Source organism: Chrysemys picta, chromosome 6, assembly GCF_011386835.1.
Source record: "Chrysemys picta bellii isolate R12L10 chromosome 6, ASM1138683v2, whole genome shotgun sequence".
In the NCBI taxonomy this organism is placed as follows: Eukaryota; Metazoa; Chordata; order Testudines; family Emydidae; genus Chrysemys; species Chrysemys picta.
Window position 1 is genome coordinate 64,027,741 of NC_088796.1, and position 23,457 is coordinate 64,051,197.

General features: G+C 40.3%; 1 protein-coding gene and 1 long non-coding RNA gene across 15 annotated transcripts in view; one reads left to right on the forward strand and one right to left on the reverse strand.

Moving 5' to 3' along the window:
* Positions 1-2,064: 2,064 nt before the first annotated feature.
* Positions 2,065-7,744, reverse strand: LOC103305785 (uncharacterized). Its single transcript, XR_508150.3, has 2 exons — positions 7,605-7,744; positions 2,065-2,852 (listed from the first exon to the last, which is right to left on the reverse strand). It is a non-coding gene; the product is annotated as an uncharacterized LOC103305785 (long non-coding RNA).
* The window catches only part of PAM (peptidylglycine alpha-amidating monooxygenase), a 236,942-nt gene continuing 220,740 nt past the window's right edge, over positions 7,256-23,457 (forward strand). For 5 of the 14 annotated variants that reach the window (XM_005303798.4, XM_024101318.3, XM_005303799.4 and 2 more), the window contains exon 1: positions 7,287-7,417. The gene's annotated coding sequence lies outside the window, so the exon portion shown is untranslated. Of the gene's footprint in view, positions 7,821-8,019; positions 8,103-23,457 lie in introns of all 14 variants that reach the window. The other 9 variants (XM_065550242.1, XM_065550246.1, XM_065550239.1 and 6 more) reach the window with 9 other exon arrangements.

Here is a 23,457-nt window from a genome sequence, read left to right on the forward strand (position 1 = left end):
TAAAAAGTTTACATCCATAGCTTCCTCAGCAAACTGTCTATAAAAATAAAAATTTTACTTATAAGGAAGTTTATTCCTTTTGCTGATGGATCTCAATGATGAGCTATGAGCTCTAACCTTGAAATAAGCTATTCAGGTTCTCAGTTTTGCCTCTCTCTTCTATCTCCTTCATCTGTGAATCTGCGCAAACAATAGCACAGCTTCTCGCTCTTGATTCCTTAACCATGTAAACACACAATCTCCCAGTGCACTTTCCAATACCTGGCTGACTTTGGATCACTTTGGACTCCTGGCAGAAGATACTTCAGAATGTTTATTTCTTGGTTGCCTTAAATGTCATGTGGTCAGTTCTTAAAATTCTGTAAAACCTGGCAGAAATGGGAATACTTATCTATTTTGCAGGGTTGTTGTAATGATTAATTAGTTAGTCTGCACCGTGATCAGAAGATATAAAGCACTAAGTAATGTTAACTATAATTAATTTTCTTTCACTTATCTTTGATACCAATGCTGTACCTTGTTCCTTTTTCTTTTGAATCTCTGCATATCAGTTAGGGTTTATCTTTCAAAAACTGCTTTTAGCATAAAATAAATTAGCTCCAAAATAACCTTAGCAATCACTAATTGTTTGCTTGATAGATTTTGCCCATGTATTTAAATAATTTTAATGTACATTCAACTAGGGATGTTATATGGGATAAGGTTTGTGTCTGGTCTTGTCTTTTCCTCTAACTTCAATTCTTCTCCTCTCCCCTCATTCACAGACATCCTACCTTCAAGACTTTATAATGGAGTCTATCAGATCTCCACTCTATGCTGAGTGGCTACTCCATTGCAATATAATATACTTATGGGATTTCCTCATGAGACTCATTGACAGAGAAACCCAAAACACATAGGATACGTGCACACTCTTTATGGCAGCAGTCGGCATGTACAGTACATACACTGCATATTCCCCAAGCCTGGAAATAAATAGCATTTTAGACAGTGATACACTGCTTAGGCAATTAAAGACATGCCTGGACTATACAGGCATGTCTTTAATTGCTTTCTACACCCCCAGTGCCTACACACCCTACATTGCTTTCTACACACCCAGGCGGTGCGTTCCCCATCTACACTACTGTTTTTATCAGTGTAGGTCCTGCTGCCTCCCTACTGACTGAGCCTTTCCCCACTGCATTCCCCCTGCCAGAGCCTTTCACTGCTACATGTTGCTACTAGAGTACAGGCGCATCTTGCTCTACACTGTGGTGGGTAGATATGTGTGTGTGTAATGCTTGTACCCTTCACACCACTGCTGCTGCCATTGTAGACAAGGCCTAAATGTAGCAGGCCCCAGGCCTATCAAGGAACAATAAAAGACCATTAAAAATTAAAAAAAATCTTCCCTTTTAATAAACAAGACTAGCACTATTAAAAATAAACCATGTGTAGTGACCCATGTCTCTGCAAACTGAAGCTACTACCCTGCAGCCCTTACTCAGTTGGGCATTTCGTGTAAGGGCTGCAGAATTGAACAATGAGCTGGGTACTTACAGTAATCACTACTTAATGTAGTTCTGTTCAGTTGGTCAACATTTTACTTGTTTTTTACACTTAAATTCTTAAGGCAATTTTAGATATACAGTCTTGGGTCTGATTCACAATTGCTTGACGCAGTGCATAGGCTTAGAAAGTCTCTTACCTTATTACCATTAGGATGTGTGAAATCTTCTCCAAAATAAAGAAAAAGGAACTGAGAAGTGTGTGGAAAAGCTCTAATTAAGTCAGGTGTGTTCACTGAGTCTGCAAGTCAAGGGAAAAGGATGCATTTGAAGTCATGGGAAGAAGCCTAAGAAGGAACTTGGATAATTTCCCAGAAAGAGTTCTGTTTGGTTGGCACATACAGTAAACCCCTAACTAAGTGAATGATCTGCATTTGGGCCCAAAAACTCACTTCTATTTCTTACATAGTTTATGTAAGTGAATTTAGGGTGCACATCATATCTATTTACAATAATGTGAAATTTCTTTTATACTGTAAGACCAATGTATATTTAAGACACCAACAGCCACGAATGTGAAACAAGTATTTACTGTTTTGATGCTACACATTATTGGAATCCATTATCAGATGTATTTAAAATGTGATACACCTTCAGACAACATACTGGTAGGCTATAACATATTCTTATAACGTGGATACAATTTATTTATTCATTTTTAAGTGAATTTAGTGTTGGTTTGGCAGACCTGAAGATGGAAATAGTCTGTCCACAAAAAAATTACTGCATAGGCAACAAAAAGGCAAACTTCTCTCACACTTCCCCCAAGACTTTATCTCACCCATGATCTGCAGAGATCACTTACAGCACTGAGGAAATAAAGCAATGTCTATGCCATTCAATGATAAGGATGCCAATATTAATAACTGTTTTTCTTTAGTCCTCTGTTCACCAGGGACTGAACTAAGACCAGCAATTTGGGTTTTAATATATTTGTTCTGTAGCATTTTTGTATTTTGTTGATGTATAAAATGTTTAAGTATCAACTACTGTAGAGATGCATTACATATCTCTATATACGTATCCAGCTTACTGAGACTATTTTTTTAAATTGGAATTTATCTTGGTGAATGGGTGAAAAAAAAAAAAAAGAAAAACTTGGAAATAATGATGAATAAGATTGTAGCCTGAAGGAGTTAATGGGCTGATTTCCATTTTCAAAAGAGCTCTTCAAAGACTTTCATCCTTTATGCTGCCAGCATGCTCTTCCATTTGCAAAGTAAAATCCCCATGCATATCTCCAGATGCAGACTGCGCTTCCTATACACCAGAGGAACAGTGGAGGCTAGCATTCGGCTTAGCCTATGAAACAAAAAATGAAATAACTGTCTGGAGCAAATGATACACATTTCAAATAAGCAAGGAGCCAAAAGGCCTATAAAATATATTTTCAAATATTTAGTTACCCAAGTATATATAACTGTACTTAAATGATGCTATATACTCTGAGTGGTCTGCCAGTGAGGGTGCCATTGTGTTGTGCAAGTATGTGCAAGCAACAGAAGGATGTGATCCAAAACTATTTACTGAGTGCATAAAGTGCTTTTTCTTCTGTCTGGAAACAGCAAGTGACAACTGCATGGGTAGTGAGAGCAAAATTAAGAAAATCTTCAAAGCATAAGAGCAAATAACACAAAATGAGAGCATAGGACTGGAAATCGAGCCTCTTGTCCGCTACACAACAGTGTAGTGCATTATTACTAGACCAGAATATCAGCCCTAACAAACATTTTAATTCAGTATTTGAATAATCAACTGTTTCATCTCTAAGGTTCCCAATTTAACAAAGTACCTAATGTGCCCAATTTCAAGCATGTGATTAGTCCCAATGCTTACGTACCTTACTGAATGAAGGCCTAACACAGCAGTTTGCAGAGTTAAAAGTAAAGATTTGCCAAAAATAATAAAAAAAACCCAACCCCCTCCCTCCCACACAACATGTAATGTTCTTTTTCGTATGAAGGCCCTACCCTTAGATGAATCATCTTGTTATGAAAAAGAACATGAAGAACCACTTTATTCATTAAAGCGGGGACCCAATCACGCAAAATGCCAAATCCCTTCAAGTCTCAGTGAAGCCTGTCTTGCAGTAGGTGCTCAGCACCTTACAAGATGTGGCTCTTGGTTACCAGGTGTATTTATTTTTCCATACTTTATGCCAAGAGGCCACAGCTTAATAATAAAATGAACCTAGTTTCCTTTGACTGCACTACCAAGGAACTGCCAGGTTATGCTGCCCTTATTATCTTCTTACGTAAGTCTGGTGTGGGCAAAGGACAAAGGGGCAGAAGACAAGTTAAACTCCATATTTCAATGTGTGCATTTTCATTGGATTTGTGAGCTGGTATGTGATCACTTAGCTCACAGATCACCAGGGCCAATTTGGGTGGGCCTGTATAAGAGTGTTTGACTTCCGTGGGAACTTCTGGGGCTCATCACTTTTGAAAATCAGTCCACTTATTTATAAGCCTAAATACAGACTTGGGACTTGGGGTTTAGACACCCTTTAAAAAAATATACAATCCCTCAGTAAAACACACAAAATGGTTATGTTCCAATGAGATAGCTGCAGCTGAGCTGAAATATGTGTCATCACAAATGAGGAAAATCCCCCTACTTTCTATGAGATCCTAAAATGCAGTATTATGGTGCAATCCTGCAACCCCTAGTCAAACCAGTGGGAGCACTGATCAGTGGGACAACTCGTGTGACAATAAACTTCTTGTGCGAGGCAAGGTTGCAAGATCAGACTCTATTGGTAAAGTACTGTCCTCATTGAAACTGTAAATGAAAATACTGAAGTTTATAAAATGCTACAACTACATTTTTATTACAATTTTGGTATAAACATTTTTGTGAAACGTTCATCATCAACAGATATTTCTATTTCAGAACATAATTATCCTTTTCATTAATGGCATATTAAGAAAAAATTAGTGACCCTAGTTGTCCATATTGTTTTGATTTTAAATCTCAGCCTTCACAGAAGGATTTATATGTCTCTTTTACTGCTATGTTGGGTAATCGTTTAATAGTTTGAGATTATTACTTGTAGGAATTGAAATCTTGTAACAGGGACTCTTAGATTAAATTACAAATCTATTAATCTGTAATGATTTATGACCTTCCATTTTGTGTAAGCCCACCAAAGCTGTGGTAGGTTGTGGAACTTGGTTTTGTAGCAGCCAAGCTAATTTCCATGGCCTAGCTAATTTTTTGTAACAGCAGAGAGCAGATTGCATATAAATGAGTCCTTCCACACCAGTTCAACTCTCTGCCTGATTCATTATGGTTAAACTTGGACATCCAGGGTAATTTTTTCTTATAATTAAAAATGAATATACCTTTAGCATGGATTAATTTTGATTTTCTATATCAGGCTTGTTTATAACCACCGGCAATAATGCAGGTCTTCATCTTCCAAAGATAGGCTTTTTTGTTTTAAATACTGTATCCCCTATCAATATACCTTAATCCTGGAAACATGAATTATGATTACGCTCGGGAAATGTCAGTTCATAGAATCTGTGCACAGCTGGTACCTAGGGAGCCAAGAATTTTAGATGAATAGCACCTTTAGTAATGATAATATAACTGCTCTCTGCAGAACCATTGAAATATTCATTATACAACCTTCACTCACACGGAAGTCAGTAGGGCTACTTATGGAGTAAGGAGTAACCAATGTAAGGTATTGAATGGAAGGAATAAAGTCATAGAGGTATAGAGAAAGTACCATTTTAAATGGCATAAAACAGTTTCACACAGTGCACTAGAATATTTCTGGGATGTAATGGAGACGTAGGTTCCAATCTTTCAAATGTGAAGGTGGACCACTACATTATTGCAGTGAGACTTAACAAAGGCGTAAAGATCTGCTTGTATGAACCAGTTGCAGGATCAAGGCCTTAGCCATTCACTTACTTACTGCTTTGTGTGTCAAGCTTAAGACATTTAATTTAAAAATAGAAGCTGAATGCAAACACTTATACGTTTCCTTAACTTTACTACCGTGAACAGTCCTCTCGAAATTAATGTTTGTATTCACTAGTATTCTAGTTCAGTGGGCCCCCAAGATAAATTTAGGTAACACATTTCTGAACTTTTAGTTTGAATTATCAGCATCTCTTTAGAAATGGTTTAAGAGTTAGCTGTGCACTGGTCCTTTTCCTATTTAGGTCCCACCCCTCTTCCCCCCCCCCCCCCCGCCCATTTATTACCCAAATGGTCAAGCAAACTGTTCACAAGTTACATTACTCTTATCATCTTTAGGGTGGATTAGCATACAATCTAATATACACTTCAGAGAAACCCAAAAGTAATCTCAGACCTGCCAACTTTCACTCATTTGGAAAGAACTACTTACTCATTTGTGTCGAAATTGTGCAACCCTTACTAATGTTGGTGAGCATTTACTCATATGATTATTCCTATTTAATTTAATAGGACAATTTAGGCAAGTAAGTACTCACCAATTTAAGGAGACTAACAAATTTATTTGAGCATAAGCTTTTGTGGGCTAAAACCTACTTCATTGGATGCATACAGTGGAATTTGTTAGCCTCTTAAGGTGCCACAAGTACTCCTCGTTCTTTTTGCTGATACAGACTAACACCACTACCACTCTGAAACCTGTCACCAATGTAAGGGTTGCACAATCTAGCTGTTGGTATTAATTTTAAATCTGCTTGAAAAACCTCTCAAGATATTTAGTAGAGTGTTTCATCCAGACAAAAACAAGGAGGAGTCCTTGTGGCTCATTATTTGGGCATAAACTCATTGAGTTTGTCACAGGTGGATCATCCCACTACAGAAGGGGCACTGCAGTCTTCCTCACTATCAGCTTTTCAAAAGTCAGCCAAAGCTGCTTTTTTCTCTGTAAGATTTGAAAATTACAGTTAATTTTATTCCAAAAGCATGACAACAGCGCCAGCATCTAGAGGATCTCTAGCTTCTCTTCTTTGCATGTTGTCATAACAAATCTGCTTTCAGTTATTGATGCTGTTGACTGTCCAGGAGCTTTTCCAGTGAGAGCAATGTTCTTTCCTTGCCTCTAGTGTAGTTTGTCCCCCTTTTCTCCAGATTGTTTACAATGAGAATTCCGCCGGGGAAAGCACCAAACGGCAGGATGTTTTCAAGGATTTCCCTAGCCGGGAACACCCCAGACTCCCTTAAAAGGAGTCTCTCAGCTGATTGTACCCAGCCTGCACCAACTCTTCCTCCTCCTCTCTCAGACAGCATTGTCTGAAGAAAAACTCCCAAAATCAAGGGACGGTTTATGCCCTCAAAGACACCTTCCCCCTAGCAGACTCTCTTTCTCTCTGATCTCTTATGACAGCTCAGGAGGTTTCCCCGTGAAATGCCCCCTCCCCTATGCCCAGCACTCGGCACTCTTCCATAGAGAAACACTCACGCCCCAACACACGGGTTTATTCTATTGCATATGCTGTCCTCCCCCAAACCCTGCGACATTCTGCACGCCCCCATCCTGGTGCAGGCACACTGCGCACCCCATAGCCCGACGTGGGGACAGACACCCTGCACTCCGCACCCCATAGCCAGCGCGGGGACGCTGCCTGCACCCCCGTGTCTTTCCCAGCCCAGGCTGCCCCGGGCGGGCAGGGTTCGCCGGGAGACTTGAGAGGCGGCTCATCCGGCTCTGGGGAGGCTGCTCCGGCGAGCTGGGTGCGCGGCTGGCTCCTGGCACTGCTCTGCGGGGAGGGACGGGAGGCGGAGCTGCGGCCGGGCAGGAGGGTGGCTCTGCCTAGGGGCGGGGCGGGCTCGGCGTCAGGCAGGGGGACGCGTCGGGCAAAGCAGCGGCCGCGGCCAGGAGGAGCCGCCAACGCCGGAGCCATCGTGGGCAGCGGGTGAGTGCGCGGGGCTGCGGATCCCGGAGAGTTGTGTCGTTTCCTCCCCTCCCCGGGGCTGGGCGCGGCCACCCCCGTCCTCCCTTCCCCGGGTATCTGCAGCGTCCTCGCCCTGCCTGCCTGGCACAAGCGTCCCCTGCCCAGGCACCCCCCGGGCACGTGTTTCCCGGCAGGGAAGGGCACCTACCCGCCGCGCGCCCCCTCGTTCCCCGGCCCGGGCTGGGCCATTGCATGGGAGCAACTTTTCCTGGGTGCTGCCGCCCGCGCGTCTGGCAGCGGCCGGGCCGGGACTGGCCGCGCTCGGTTTGGCCAAGGGTACAGTGTGAGTCGCCCCCAAGGCTCAGAGGCTACCAGCTGCTCCGCTCCCGGGCCAGGGCTTCCCCCGCTGGTTTCCGGGCCGAGGGTCAGTACTGAGCGGGGGGAGGGAGGCTCCTCGCCCAGCTGCTGGGGAGAGAACGGGTCCCCCCGGGATCTGGCTCCCTCTGCTCGTGCGGGCGGGGGCGGTAGTTGGGGTCTCCATTGCAGCCCCTGTTGCTTAGTGGTTTGTGTCTCCTACGAAGAAACGACCATTTTTGTGTTTTCCTGGTTACTTCGGGGTTTAGAAAGTCGCTTTATGGCTTCCCGTTTAATGGAAGACTCACACCCCTTCCTGTCTCTGGAGTGGTGGATCAGCGCTGCTTGACAAGTGTGTGTGTTTCTCATCCTCTAGCTGTACCTTGATAATGCTCTTCTTTCTACCTTGCCCAAGAAACACTTCAGCTTCCCTTTGACCAAAGTTTCCTATGCTGCATTGCTTACATATATATACACACACACAGGCACATCCTTAATATGATAGTAGCACAACAAACCTCGTAGTACTTGTCTTGGGGTGAGAGGAAGAGTCGGTAGTAGAGTCAGTTATATTAAGGGTGGTGGTGCAGCTTTTTAAATTGCAGTTGTGGATAGTGCCATCTTGTTTATCATGAACCTGACTTATCCGCTGTTGGAAGTGCTTTTTCATTCTTACACTTTTCATGTTTGAAATTGTTTATGCTCTGACTTCTGTGCACCTACAAGCTGAGAAATGCAAACCAATTAAATGTAGGCTTTTGGTCATAGTCAGTTTCACTTTAAGCTACCCAGCACTACAGTGTTCTGGTTTCTTCTATCAACTGGAGAATACTTGTTTTTAAAAAAATCTGAATTCTTCATGTGAATGTTTAAGAAGTAGAAACCTTCTGGTGTTAGATTTTATAGAAGTTTGTTTTTGAAAAACATAAACATTAGACCAAAATGTAAATTTACACTATCCCTGTAAAATTTTGCATCTGGCATATTTTGGATGACTCTGTAAAGATGACATGAGGACAGAAAGAGGCTCATGTGACAAATAATGAGTTACACACGCACACAGCTCTCTAGAGAAGCACAGTATAAATTACAAATTTTAACCTACAATGTAACTCAAGCATGGGTATTAAAATGGAAACACTAATTATCAAAGCTCCTTATTCAAAACCAAACAAAAAAAAATCACAAAACCACAGGCATATATATAGCTTGGTATTCTGAATCCTTCCTACACTGCCAGATGTCAAACAAGGCTCCACCATCCCTATCTGCCCTGGGCCATTCTTTACGTGTCCTGTGTGGTAGTGTATTGAAAAAAATATAACAAACCTTTGATGGTCCCAGCTTCCAGAAACCAAATACTGACTTTCCAGAAATCTTAACCCAATTAGCACTTTTGGGGATCAATTTAGATTTATTTAAAAACAAAACATAAAGTTCCTATCCAATAATTTAAAATTCACAGTACAAAATAAAATATAAATGACTAGTCATCTCACCTTGTTAACAGAATGAATCAAATAATTCCTGGATGACAAAATAAACTCAGAACAGGGTTAAGGGTTAGATGATGTGGTGATTAAAACACTCCTGAGTACCTGGCACCTTCCCTGGTCTAGTGCTCCCACCATGGGAGTTGCACCAGAGGTGAAAAGATGAGAAATTTCAGGGAAAGGGCTAATAATAACCAAAAGGTGTGTGTAATATCTAGGTCTTGCTCCTGCAATATTTAGGTGGAGACCTGCACAGAACTCATTGAACTCCGTAGAGGTTTGTGCAGGGTTCTAAATCAGAGGTCGGCAACCTTTCAGAAGTGGTGTGCCGAGTCTTCATTTATTCGCTCTAATTTAAGGTTTCGCGTGCCAGTAATACATTTTAACATTTTTAGAAGGTCTCTTTCTATAAGTCTATGATATATAACTAAACTATTGTTGTATGTAAAGTAAACAAGGTTTTAAAAATGTTTGAGAAGCTTCATTTAAAATCAAATTAAAATGCAGAGCCCCCCCCAGACCGGTGGCCAGAACCTGGGCAGTTTGAGTGTCACTGAAAATCAGCACGCGTGCCATAGGTTGCCTATCCCTGTTCTAAATCCACAGATCAAGTTGCAAAAACAAGGCTTTATATTATATTTATTAGCCTGTTAAATTTGTTTATGAAGCACGGGAGGGAGCTCCAAATCCGGGGAGTCCCAACAGGGATTTAGTTTGACACACCTCACTTTGTCTATTATTTTGGGAGTGCCTTACGCATGTGCAATGGGTGTCACAGTGTTTAGACTGAGACAAAGTTTGGTCTTGAATATGTGTCTATAATTGCCATGATTGCAATGAGTTATATATATGTATATAAGGGGAGAACATATGTTTAGCATATTACCTCCTTGTTAAGTATTGTTATGACTCAAAGGCAGGGGTGAAAGTAACACAGAGGACTTACTGGTAGGGGGGAAGGGGCGGGGCTAGGGGGGTCAATGTCCCCCAGATAGCTCATATGCTCTGCCCAGGGCTCCAGCGGCGATTTAAACGGCCCAGGGCTCTGGCCGCTGCTGTGATAGCGCAGCGATGGTCGGAGTCCCATGCCCTTTTAAATCGCCGGCCCTGGGGCAGCTGCACCTTTTGTCCCCCCACCCTTCCTCTGTCGGCGGCCAGGGGTGGGGAAAAGGGGCAACGATGTTAATATGCTGCCACAACAGCGCTTTAAGGAGGGTCCTTAAAGCGCTGCCATAGCAGTGCTTTAAAGTCAGCTGCGTACTGACCCGTACCGGCTTACTTTCACCCCTGCTCAGAGGGAAACAACATGTTATAATCGTGCAGCTTGTCATTGTCTCAGTGCAAGAACATGGGGGCATTCAATTAAACTGAAAGGTAGCAAAATCAAAAGTGTAAGTGGAAAAAATATTTTCTGCTCACATATAATTGGACTATGGAACTCACTCTCATAGGATGTCAATAGAACATGAATTTAGTAATATTCACAAAGGGATTGGATATTTATATGGATAACAAAGATATGTAGAATTATAACGATTCCAACAAAACTTTGGAAGTAAGATACAATCTCATGCTTCAGGGGTTAAGCCAGGGCTTAAATTTTCATAGAGTATTTCCCAGAGCCCCAGGGCTTGTAGCTTCTGCCTTGGAGATGTGAAAAACTCTGAACAGCTCCGGCTGAATTTAAGCCCTGTTTTAAGCCAATATCTAACTTTTAGGATAAGACTTTATGAGGGCAAGTTACACCTCACTTATGTACTGTGGGTTTTTGTACTTTGTCAGAGGCATCTGGTTCTGGCCACTGTTGGAGACAGTTTACTGGACTAGATCATGGGTCTGATCTACAATGGCAATTCCTATGTATATTATCCAAACTTGCTTTATTATTATTTTTTTGTTTTTATTCAGTTACTACCATTTCAATCCAAGTTGAAATACTTCCAGGCAAACAGAGAACTCTATTGTAAGACACAGAAATAACAATATAGATTATTTGTAAAGAATAATAATCATAAACATCTTAGTCCATTAAACTAACACAAGAAATATTGAAAATATTCTGCTTTAAATTAAAAATGGGGAAATCTAACGCTATATTCCACTCTGCTCCTCACATATCAAGCTTAGTTAGCTGAGTTCAATGAACATTACATATGTTGCAGTACTTATGCCTAACAAATATAAGATTTTTCTGAGACAGAGTTAAGTACTGGGTTTGACTGCAGAGAATTACAGTTTGGAAGGGCACAACAGAGATATTCAGACTGTATAGGTGAAGGCTCTACCAAGCTGATTTCTCTCTTTCTGTCTTGGCTGCTCCACATTTTTCCATCGTCTCCAAGAGTGTGCGCATGCAAACAGTTCAGAGCTTTTGGGCTGATGTGAGAAGGAAAGATCTACTCTATCTGCAGCCTTGGTTTTGAGTCTTACTCCTTGGTGGATAGCTCCAGTGGCTTTCTCTAACCTGTTTTTGTGGATATAGGGAGGCCTTTTTCCAGATTTATCAATCTGATGTCTTTTAACCAATACTCATTTCATTTCTTTTCCCCCGCTAAACTGCCAGGTGGTTTGTGGCCAAAGATATTTAAAATAAATACATAAGACAGAAAAACTTAAATTGGTGCTCATAAAAGCAGTGTCATTCAAAACTATTGCCGATTATGGCACATTTCTTTAGTTTTTAAGGGCTGAATTTTCAAAACTCAGCTAAATTGTGGTGAGGTAAGAGTGGTATTTGGTTAAGGTACAAGACAGATATATACCCCTGTCAGATTTGGGATTCAGTTCCTTGTTCTGTCTCAGACTTCCTGGATGGATAAGTCTCTTCATGTCTCTTTACCTCAGTTCATCATTTTTAACATGTATATAAATATATCCCTACCTCAAATGGGAGTTGAACATAAATTCATGAATATTTGTGAGAAGTCTGGACACTACAGTGATTGGGAGGAGGAATATAAATACATAGATAAATGGCCAAAAATGCTTGTTGCACATGAAAAATTAGTATCTGCATGCACAAGTACAATATTTGCATATTCAAATAGTATCTTCTGAGCACAATGTTTGCAAGTGTATATTTTGGAGCTGCAGTGTATGCAGTGATTTCTTAAAAGCTGATCCTAAAATCTGCACACATAGTGGGGACCCTATTGGTATTTGTATACAGAGAGCTGGGGTCTGAACATGACATGACCTATTTGAAACAGGAGTAGGTAGAACACTTTTAGACAGAAATTATTTCAGTGGGTATTTCTGCTTTAAAATCACAGTAACCTGGCATATTTCTGGTACATTATGATCATGAATTTATTGAAACTATTAGAGCTGGTCAGGAATTTTCCATTGCAGTCTTTTCAGTGAAAAATACAGTTTCTGCAAAATAGATGTTTTCTGCAGGGAAATTTCATATTCCCCAAAACATTTAGATTTTCCATTGGGGAAAAAATCAAAATGAAATATTTAGTTTGGGAGCTGGTCAACATGAATCAAAATAGTACAGTTTGTCATACTAAATCAAAATGTTTTTGGTTTGTATCCATTAGACCAGAGGTTCCCAAACTTGATTCGTGGCTTGCTCAGGGTAAACCCCTGGCGGGCTGCAAGACACTTTGTTTACTTGAGCGTCCATTGGTATGGCCGCTCGCAGCTTCAGGTGCCGCGGTTCGCCATTCCTGGCCGTTGTTCTGTTTTTGCCTGAGCAGTTGCAGTGCATTATGGGAAAAATGGTTTGGATACTCATGCCCCCATTCTCAATAAGCTGGGTTTCCCAATATCAGTTCAATGGGGGGAGAGGAGGAGGGGAGAGGAAAGGGAAGGGGGTTCTCTGCTGCATCATGGGAAATGCATGTCTGCTCAGGAAATCTTGCTGGTAGATGAGACTAGTGTGTAAAGGAACCAAAACCAGAATTCCCATGAGTTACCATGGCAAGTTAGGGATCACAGATAAATGTTGAAACAAAACATCTAGATCTCGTTTGACAAACCAAAATGAAATATTTCTATTCAGGAAAGTCATAATGTCTTGTTTCAACATTTTTGAACCAACTTTATTTGAACTTTCTGTTGCATGAAAAAATGTATATACCACTTTGTCCCAATTTAAGATAAAAACAAATGTCAGAATATCAGAAGGGATGGGAATTCTGATTTTTGAACAGTTGTAGTAAGTATACAGGAATAACAGACACTACAGAGAGCTGCTCTTGTACCTAAGGTTGTAGTGGACTGTTGTATTATGAGAAAAAGAATATGACCATTTAATTAAAGACAAAACTGTAATGTACATACAAAAAGGGCAGGGTTAAGGTTGCATGGCCAACCCCAGCTTCTGGATATTAACGTTCTCAAAACAGAAGTTTTTGAGTGGAACTTTTTACACTTGTCAATTTTCAGTTTTCCTTACAATGAGTGGAGTAGAAGCGGCTTGTTTATAACTTAGTTGCATGTAAGGCTATTGCTGGCCCTTTTTGTTCAGTGTTATACATTTCTGCTTTGTTTTTCAAATCTGTCATCTACACTTCTTTTAAGAAGATATTTTGATATTATTTTGGTCTGCAGTCTAGTGAGCTACCCTAAATGTGCAGATAAATAATTTGTAAATCGTTTCTAGAAAGATGCAAGTTGACAATGTGCAAAGAGCCTTCTGTTAGGAAGAATTCTTTTCACAGCAGTGAATAGAAACGAGACGCTTGACCTCTGTTTAACGAAAGGGCTCTGAAATTGTCAGTTTAGAAGAGCTTTCTCTTCACAGCAGGCATCAAGTTATAGAACCTGGTGGCTATAATAATGTCTAATAACTATAGCTCACTGTCTTTTCCTCCCATAGCATTAATTTGCTTCATTATTGTTATATCAGGATATTAAATGAGATTAATCCACAGGTTTAGGTAACAGAGATATAGTGCTCAGTTTTTCAGAGAACAAATGTATGTAGACAATAACTTAGTTAATTTCTGTTATAATATTAAACTCTGTGTTCTATATGATACATCTTTCTGCAACTGACAAAATAATGTAAATAGTTTGTTAAATGAAATGACAAAGTTGAAAAGCTTCATGTGTCTTATTTCTATTTCTATATTCTATATATATATTCATATAAATAAATATACTTAAATGGTCCTTGTTTTTCTTTTAATAAAATCAGTGCCAGAAGGCCAATACTCACGACAAACCAGACAATAACAAAAAATTATGTCTGTACAATAGCATTGAGGAATTAGATGAGAGGCAGGGGATCTTAACACCACGTTTCAAAGGGTTCGTGCAAAGAGTGAGTTAAAGAAACGTCAGGTTAAGAATCTTAGATGTTAAAAAAAATCCTCATGTATTGCTACTAACACACCATACGTTATTAAACGGAACTTTAAAAATCTGTTTTTTGCTACTAATGCTATTTAGTTTACTATGTACACTCAACCACAATGAAGATAGCCTACTCAGTTTTAGTATCTCCTGCAGTAGCACAATGCTGTAGATTTCAGATGCTTCAGGAGTGGGAGTTTACTGTAAATAAGTGTGTTTTTTATTGGCCAGAGGTTTGGGCTTAGGTTTCATGATACCTTGCTTTTACAATGATGATATGCTTATGAGTAAAGATATACCCAAACTGACTTATGAAGCATAAGGACAGTGAATTAAATGACTTAAGACTTCTTCTATAACTTTGATAAGTAGTGTTTGAAGGTACTTTTACAGGTGAAAATAAAGCTTTTTAAACTGTTGCAGGGACTTCTTTTGAGGAGTGAAACCACAGTGGTGGCTTCAAGAGGCATGATAGAATACCATGACGGCTGTGTTGTATGGAGGAGCTGGTTTGCTATGCTTTTGGAACCAGATATTTAAGACTTCCTTTTTTGCACTGCAGATTATTATCAATTACTATTCACAATACAAATGGCTGTTTTGCAGTTCTGTATGCAGTTATGAATCTATCCTACCATAAAATTATCCTTTTACAACTCTATTGCTTTCTTCATCTGCATCTGGCCAGCAGGTTACAACACTTTCTTACAGAGTCAGAGTTCCTTTACTGTGGTGCATGCTTTTGTCCCCTTGAGTGTGCTCTGCACCTTTAAGCCTGTTCATAGTCTCAAGTTAGTGCAGAATGTGGCTGTGTGCTTATTGAGCTGAGCGTTTTTCCCTGAATGTCTGTGTTCCAATGCTCCCAGACTGTATTTAAGGTGTTGATTTTGAGCAATGAAGCCTTGAATGGTTTTGGACCAACTTAATTGACAGAAACCTTTTCTCCCCATGTGGCATATTTATGGTTACAATCAATAGAGGATCCTAAAATAGAACATCTTCAGGACTGGCAGAGCATTCTCCATGAAGAGCCCTTAATCAGTGAACATTCTTATCACACCACCACATTCATGAATTGCCTGAATGTCAATCTTCAGGGCAGGCAGCAAGGCTCCACTATTTCTTGGGCTTTTAGGATATAGTAAGATGTTTCAGAAAGTTGATGTCTCTCTTTAGAATAATGAGGTATTTTTCATCTCATGGCAGATTTTTTGTGGGTGTGGTGTACATTTTTGCATTTGCTTATGTGGACCATAATTTTAAACAAAATCTACTAAACTTTTCGAAATTACCTTTTTAAAATAAGCGTTATTTTTATAAAGGGTAACATTTTCAAAAGTGCCCAACTCCATTTTAAAAAAAATTGAAAATATGACGCTTTATAAAAAAAAATTTAAATGGTGATTCCCAAGCAGTTTCATAGAAAACAAGTTCTGAAAAGATTAAACACAAATAATAGCAATAAAAAAAATCCCTTCTTCTAGATAACTTAGATATTTGTATTTTTTTAAAAATCATTGGTACACTATTAACTGGCTTTCAAGTATATACTCCCTATCTTCAACAGGCTTTTTTAAATTGAGGTGACTTTGGTTGAAACCAGTTAGTTTTATCTTTGCACACACATGTGTTCTTTGAAGTCTGAGATGCTGAATATAATTGGACTAGGAACTCCTTCCTCACTGTGGTAGAAGCTGAAGGTTAGAAATACAGTACCAGTCTGTGAGGGTTTGATATTTTTTATATTTCATACATTTTTCTCATACTTCTAATATTAAAATACACTTGATGTTTGCTTTTTGCTCGATTATGAGTGTTCAGATTGGAAAATAGTGTAAGGTAACTTGCTTCCAAAATTAGAGGTTGCTCTCCTATTCCAAGTTATTGCATCTGAAAATGATGATAGCCTAGATAGGTACTATTGGCAAGGCTATTTGCAACATTTAACTGTGGAGAGGCTTTCTCTCTACTCTATCTGTATGATATAAAATACATAAGCATTGCTAGTTATGTCCCTCTGTCACAAGCTGATGTGTTAGTTGAGTGAAAGGCAAAAAGCACATTTCTGGCTTTCTCATCTCTTTTTTTAATATAGAGAGAACATGTTCACCAGTCCAAGCTCACTTTAAGGGGTGGCATTCTCTCTGAAGACATTAGTTAGGAAATAAGTGGAAGTCAGTAATTTTATTCTAAAATGATTTTAAATTATAATTCCCTAATTACAGTTCTGGAAACTTAAAGAAATGGTGGGTCCTCTTCAAGATGTCTGTCAATGATTGACAGCTTTGACTGCCTTCTTTGCTGTGCAATAAAGGCCCCATCCTATAGGAACAGATTGATGATTGTGCCATTTCTGATAAGAATCTCAAAGGCATGAAAAGGTTTTCTTTATGACTCAATACAAAATCTAAAGTGGGTTTAAATTGCTTGTTAATAAGGCACAGTGATTTATGTAAAAATACTCTCTAATTCCATAATAAAAAATTGCCCATATAATATACTTGGGAAGGGCAGTTATCTTTCATATTACCCATAACTCTCAAGCTGTGATGATGGTGGCAGTGAGTTATTATGGTCTTTCCTTTGTGGAAAGGAGCTTAATAACTTTATCATGCCAAAGGTGTGCTAAAGTTATGGATCATGGGAAAAATAATAATTCTTTTTGGTGAGAACAATCTGTATTTCTCTCTAAGTGGTCAGTAATTCACAGCAGTGGCTGCAGAATGGTCACTTGCTGTAGCCGGTAGGGTTACCATACGTCCTCTTTTTCCCGGACATGTCCGGCTTTTCGGCAGTCAAACCCCCGTCCGGGGGGAATTGCCAAAAAGCCGAACATGTCCGGGAAAATGGCGGCTCTGTTTAAGAGCCGGGCTGCCTGAACGCTACCGGCTTCGGGCAGCCCCGTGCCTCCAGACCCTGCGCCGCCAGAGCCCGGGAGGGGAAGTGCCCGGCTGGGGGCGCAGGGTCTGGAGGGAGGGGGGCTGCCCGAAGCCGGTAGCTCTCGGGCAGCCCGGTTCTTAAACAGAGCCTCCAGCCGGGCACTTCCCCTCCCGGGCTCCGGCGGCGCAGGGTCTGGAGGCACGGGGCTGCCCGAAGCTGGTAGCGCTGGGGCAGCCCGGCTCTTAAACAGAGCGGGGGCGGCTGGAGCCTCCAGCCGCCGGGGCTGTGTGTAACTGACACAGTGTCAGTTACACAGAGCCCCAGCCGCTGGAGGCTCTGTTTAAGAGCCGGGCTGCCCGAGAGCTACCGGCTTCGGGCAGCCCCGTGCCTGGAGACCCTGCGCCGCCGGAGCCCGGGACGGGAAGTGCCCAGCTGGGGGCGCAGGATCTGGAGGCAGGGGGGCTGCCCGAAGCCGGTAGCGCTTGGGCAGCCCGGCTCTTAAACAGAGCCTCCAGCGGCTGGAGCCTCCAGCCCCCGGGGCTCTGTGTAACTGACCCAGTGTCAGTTACACAGAGCCAAAGAGGAGCAAAGCCTCCAGCAGCTGGGCTGTGTGTAACTGTCACAGTGTCAGTTACACAGAGCCCCAGCCGCTGGAGGCTCTGTTTAAGAACCGGGCTGCCCGAGAGCTACCGGCTTCGGGCAGCCCCCTTGCCTCCGGTGGTGTTACCATTGATGGTGCTGTCTGCTCACCTTAGTTTGGAGGGGTGGTCCCAGAGCTATGAGGAAGCCCGCAACTGGAGGTCTGTGTTAATCCTCCTCTCAGGAGGAGGAGCAAAATGAGACAATAAAACCTACTTCATTTTATAGGTTGTATGGTGCTTGAGGAACTACTAGTATTTTTGTTTGTTATTGGAGTGTTTTGTACATAGCTAATTGTATTTTTAATAGTAAAGCACTCAATGCATCAGAAGGACACCTATTTTTTTCCGTGTATAAATATTTTAGTGCCTTAGTTTTATGTAACTTATGTGGGAAAAGAATTTCAGATATTCTTTGTAAGTTGATTTTTGGCTTTATTTATCTGTCAGAGTGTCAGTCATTTAAAAAAAACACATTTACATTTTGTATCTGTTTTGATCTAAAATTTGTTAGCTATGCAAAACTTTCTGTGATGAACCCATCACGTTTCTCAATTTCCATTATGCTTTATCCTATAAATAGTAAATTATATGGATTATTGTGGGTGAATAAATAAGAATGTATTGAGGTTTGTTTGTTTTTAGTTAACATAACGTTTAAATGTCTATTAGGAATGAAAACAAATGTGCATTATCACAAGAAATAACATTTATTTTTAGGGTATAAAATACATAAAATTCAGAGTTAAAAGAAAATCTCTTCAATAATTTGAGTTCAAAGGAGATTGTTTGGGTTTTTGTTGTTGTTGGGTTGGTTCAAATTTCGGGGAAATGTCAGCTGGTGTTTATTTTTTCAATCTTCGTCTAACTTAGAAATGGCTTTGTTCTAAATCCAGAAAATGTAGGTAACTATCAAATAACTGAAACAAATCTTAATAAGTTCACTTTTCAAAAGAGAATCATCCACATTCGTGATAATTATGACTATTTACATCACGGAAACTGATGGAGAAAATATTAAAAGTTGACAAATAAAATTGATTGTGTCAAATATTGACATAACATCATATATCAAAGCTCTGATGTTCAAAATTGCACATCTCAGCCCTTTTGGTAAACTTCAGATCATTGGAGAAACAGAGTCCCTGTTCAGATATAGGTTAGAAGCTCTGTTGGATAGGCACTTGTGCCAGCAGATTTTGAAAAGTCTACAGCCTGTGAAGTTGTAGTCTGGTCACTAGAAGCTAAAGGTATGCCAAAAACCATTACAATTATAGATGGCAAGTGTCTTCTAGCTCACATTTACTTTCTGTAGTACTTAAAGCTTCAGTGCTTAACTAACTAAGCAGGAAGCGCCTTGCCTTTTACATCTCCTGTACTTCCATTAATTTAGTAGTGTAAGTGGATTCCATAACTCCCTCTACGCCATAAAGCTGCTACGCTCCTCAGGCTCCCTGAGCTACTAAGTTGTGCTACTGCTCCTAGGAACTCAGCAGGGCAGTAAAAGCTAGAGCTAGGAAAGGTGGGTGTAGGTAGTGGCTCTGTAGAGTTTTTAAAATTAGTCAACATTAGGAGGTGAAATTAAACAAATGGTAACACAATTTAGAAAAAAGAAATATTTGTGAATTTCACATAAGCTTTATTTTTATTTTATAAATACAAAGCAATGTTGAACAAACGTAAATCCTCTTAAACATTCAGGATGACCTGTATGAAGTAACTAACATGTAGTACTTTCCAGAAGCCAAGCTGAAGTGTTTGTCTTCTGAAAATAAATTAACCTTGCATCCAACTCTTTATTTGTATAAGTGTTGTTTACTGTCATTTTGAGTCCATTTGTAGATTTTTGCAGCTATAAATAGTGTGCTTGAAACAGTTAGTTATTGTTTGCAGCCATTTTTGTTCAGATTGCATTCTGAACTCCATTTTGTATGTATGTTCATATTGAAATTGGGTTACAAATAATTATCTTGGTACTACTATGAAGTATTTAAAATACTGTTGAAGTTCTTCAATTCAGTGTACTATGAACCTGGGGAAGCCTTTATATTGTTAGTTCCTTTGGATGGTGGCAGATTCAGTTTTAAAAGATGCAATTTATTAATTGCTAAGATGAGACTGCAAATTTTGGGGGGAAGATATTCTGGGGCAGAATGAAGAGCAAAGGTGGCTTTAAGTCACCTTTTGGCTTCCCATATTTTTGTCCCTACAGGGCCTTACCCAGCCCAAGTTAGAGCAGCCTTCTGGATGCAGTTGCACAAGTACCCTTGCCCATGTCTCCTCTCCCACTGGCTCCCGGGCCCAGTCTTTCTTCTTGGGCTCCTCATCCAATCTCAGTGTGTGTCCCTCCGACACTTTGTCTCAGTATCTTTGTCTTCCCCGCCCCATTGGTTTTCAGTCCCAGTTTGCCCCCCGCTCTTCATCTGATCTCAGACTTCTATTCCTCCCTCCTCCATTTCCCTTGCTGGTTTCAAGTGTCCCCCTCCCACCCCAAGCTTCCATTCTCATCACCCCCACTCCTCCCTAGTCTCCTTGTCCCATCTACATTTGAATTAGGCAGCTTCCTCCTCCATGTTGCTTGAACCCAGCAGAGAGGTCATTGAGAACACAGGAGAGACGGTCTCTCTGCTCTCATTTCAAGTGTCTGGACCAAATCCAGCATAGCTCACTGCAGTGCAGAGCTGCAGTTGCCTAGAAAGGCCTTCTCAGCTGCATGTTGGAACATGCCCAGTCTGATGGAATCTTCGGGGAATATAGCTGCTAACATCTAAGTGGTGTCTACTAAGCATGTGTGAACTTCCATTATTTTCCCCCAAAGGCTTATAACTTGGCCAAATTAGGGCCCACTTTCATGGGGGCGCTGCATCTGCCAAAGTTCAAGTTCTAGATCCAAAGCATGGGGGCACGAGAGTTGTTCAAAGAAATGGTCGCTAAAACATTTTATTATAGGAAAAACATATTTTTCCCTAGCCTGGTTCTTAGAAATGGCTTAATAGTTTTGGATGAAATTTTCTCAAACAAATTCACTTCAGCCCAAATGGTTAAAATATGACAAAGTTTTATAAGCAACTGAAAACAGGGACTACTTTTTTAAAGTGATAACTGTCAGCAAACATTAATAATAGGTGGTACCACCAGCTCCGTCAGTCATTAATTTAATACTACAGTTGAGAATCTTCCTTTTCCTAGGTAGCTTAATTTTCTCCTCTTTTTTTTTTTTCATAACTCCCACCTCTATAGCCATATCATCAAAATATGTATTACCTACAGGTGCTTGTCTATAGTTGGCTCTCTTATATCTGACTGTTTTCCTACATGTTTGAGTTTCCAGTGTACTATAATTTGTGAATTCTGCACCATCTGTTGTACTAGGTTTACTTTTGTCACATGGCTTTTGGTATGCCTAATTAACTGTTAATGATTTTCAATTACTTAAGCAAATTAGGGAAGCCAACATTGAAGTGTTGTGTTATTGGGATTTAGAAATCTTCTATTTCAGAATACAAGTTTCTCCACTTTAATACCTACCTTTAGCTATGGATCCTTTTTCTGAATCATATTTTTATTAGATGAACGCAGCCTGACTGAAGTTCATACTCACGGAGCAGATTAGCATAGAATGGAGCGTGCTTTCTGAGGGCATGTAAGACTCCTTATCTCAGCAGTGTTGGGAGACTGTAGACAGGACAAGACTCTCTTCCTACAATCACTATGAACTTCCAGTGGAACAGTAAGCTTATGTTCTTAGGGCAAAGGTCTTTCTTCAGAGGAGTCCTTTCAATGCTGGGTTCTCTGGGTTCTAACCACATGATAAAATTGGCTGCTTTAAACTGTGATTTATGCCTCCATTGTTACATTTCTTTGGTGCGTATGAAGACTAACTTGACCTACCTGCTATCTAGGTCAGTTTGTGGGTGAACAGATGTATTTATCCATGCTAGTAGTTCAAGAACTTGAATAAGACCATTGAAAACATCAACTCAGCACTGTGATAATACCTTTGAAAGTTACCGTAATTATTTGAGGCCTGAAATCCTACAGTATCAACTGTAGTAATTTGGTATATTAGCTTTCGTTAGATGCTAATCTTTATTGCACCCTCTCTTATGAAGGGCTGGGAATATTATCAAGGACAATAGTTCTACCTACTGATTTTAAACTTGTGGTACTTCTCAAATTTCACTAAAAGGGACATTAGATTAATGTCACTTCTGAAGCTGGACTACTTAAATTAACTTACTACATTTCTACTTCAGTGAAGTCAAGAAAGTTTATTGATTGTTTGTCACATAGGTAGATCAATGTGAACATGTCTTAGTTGTACCTTTCTGTTTGTTTGTTAAATCTGTATTGCGGAGCGTTAGACTGACACAGTATTACTTCCCCTAACTAAGGCCAGGTCTATACTACAGATGTGTATCAGTATAACTATGTCGCTCAGGAGTGTGAAAAATCCACACCCAAGTGACATAGTTATACCGACCTAACCCCCAGTGCAGACAGCGCCTATGTTGGTGGGAGAGCTTCTCCCATTGACATAGCTACTGCCTCTCGCACAGATGGATTAAATACACTGACGGGAGAAGCTCTGCTGTCAGCGCAGGAATCTCTTCACTTAAGTGCTTCAGGAGAGCAGCTGCATTGGTGCAGCTGCGCCGATGCAGTGTTTTAAGTGTAGACCTGCCCTAAAAAGGGGTTATTGGGGTCTACATTCCATAACTTCCTTTAACCTTTTTAAAAATTTTGTGGGTCAGTATTTTACTACGTGTCAGTATTCTATGTATTGCTAGCAAATGCATTCCACCGTTGAGGCTATTTACTTAAAAACTAGCTAGCTGTTTGATTTTTTTTTTTTTTTAACTTACTGAGCGTTTCCTGTTTTCCTTCCAGTTTTTAAGATAGATAGTCAAATTAATCTTTTGGTCCATTTCTGAATTGTATAGGGTTACTTTTATACCAGTCCACCTGGATATCAACCACTGTACACCCATAATTTAGCAGTCATTTATTTCAGTGGCTGCCATTGTTACCAACTGTGCTTTGCCCAAGGGTAGTGTTCTTGCTTCTGATGTACACTGCAGTCAGCTGTCTACCTTGGAGCGTTTGCTTCTTCCTGTCAATCCAATGTCATTATGAAGACAGGTGAAATTGCTTTTAAAGAAAAAGTATGTTGGCCAAAATATCACATGTCCCACGTAGCTCTTGTCAACTTCCATTTAACCTGAATAACAGAATTGGCCGTAGTGGGGATTAAAATATACATTGTATTAGTATTTGTGTGTATTTGGGTTTGTCATCTGAGCCCAATTAAAACAACTATTGTAACACTCCTATTATCAGTAATTTAACATATCCACCAGAAACGGGGGGCACTAATGGAGACCTTGTA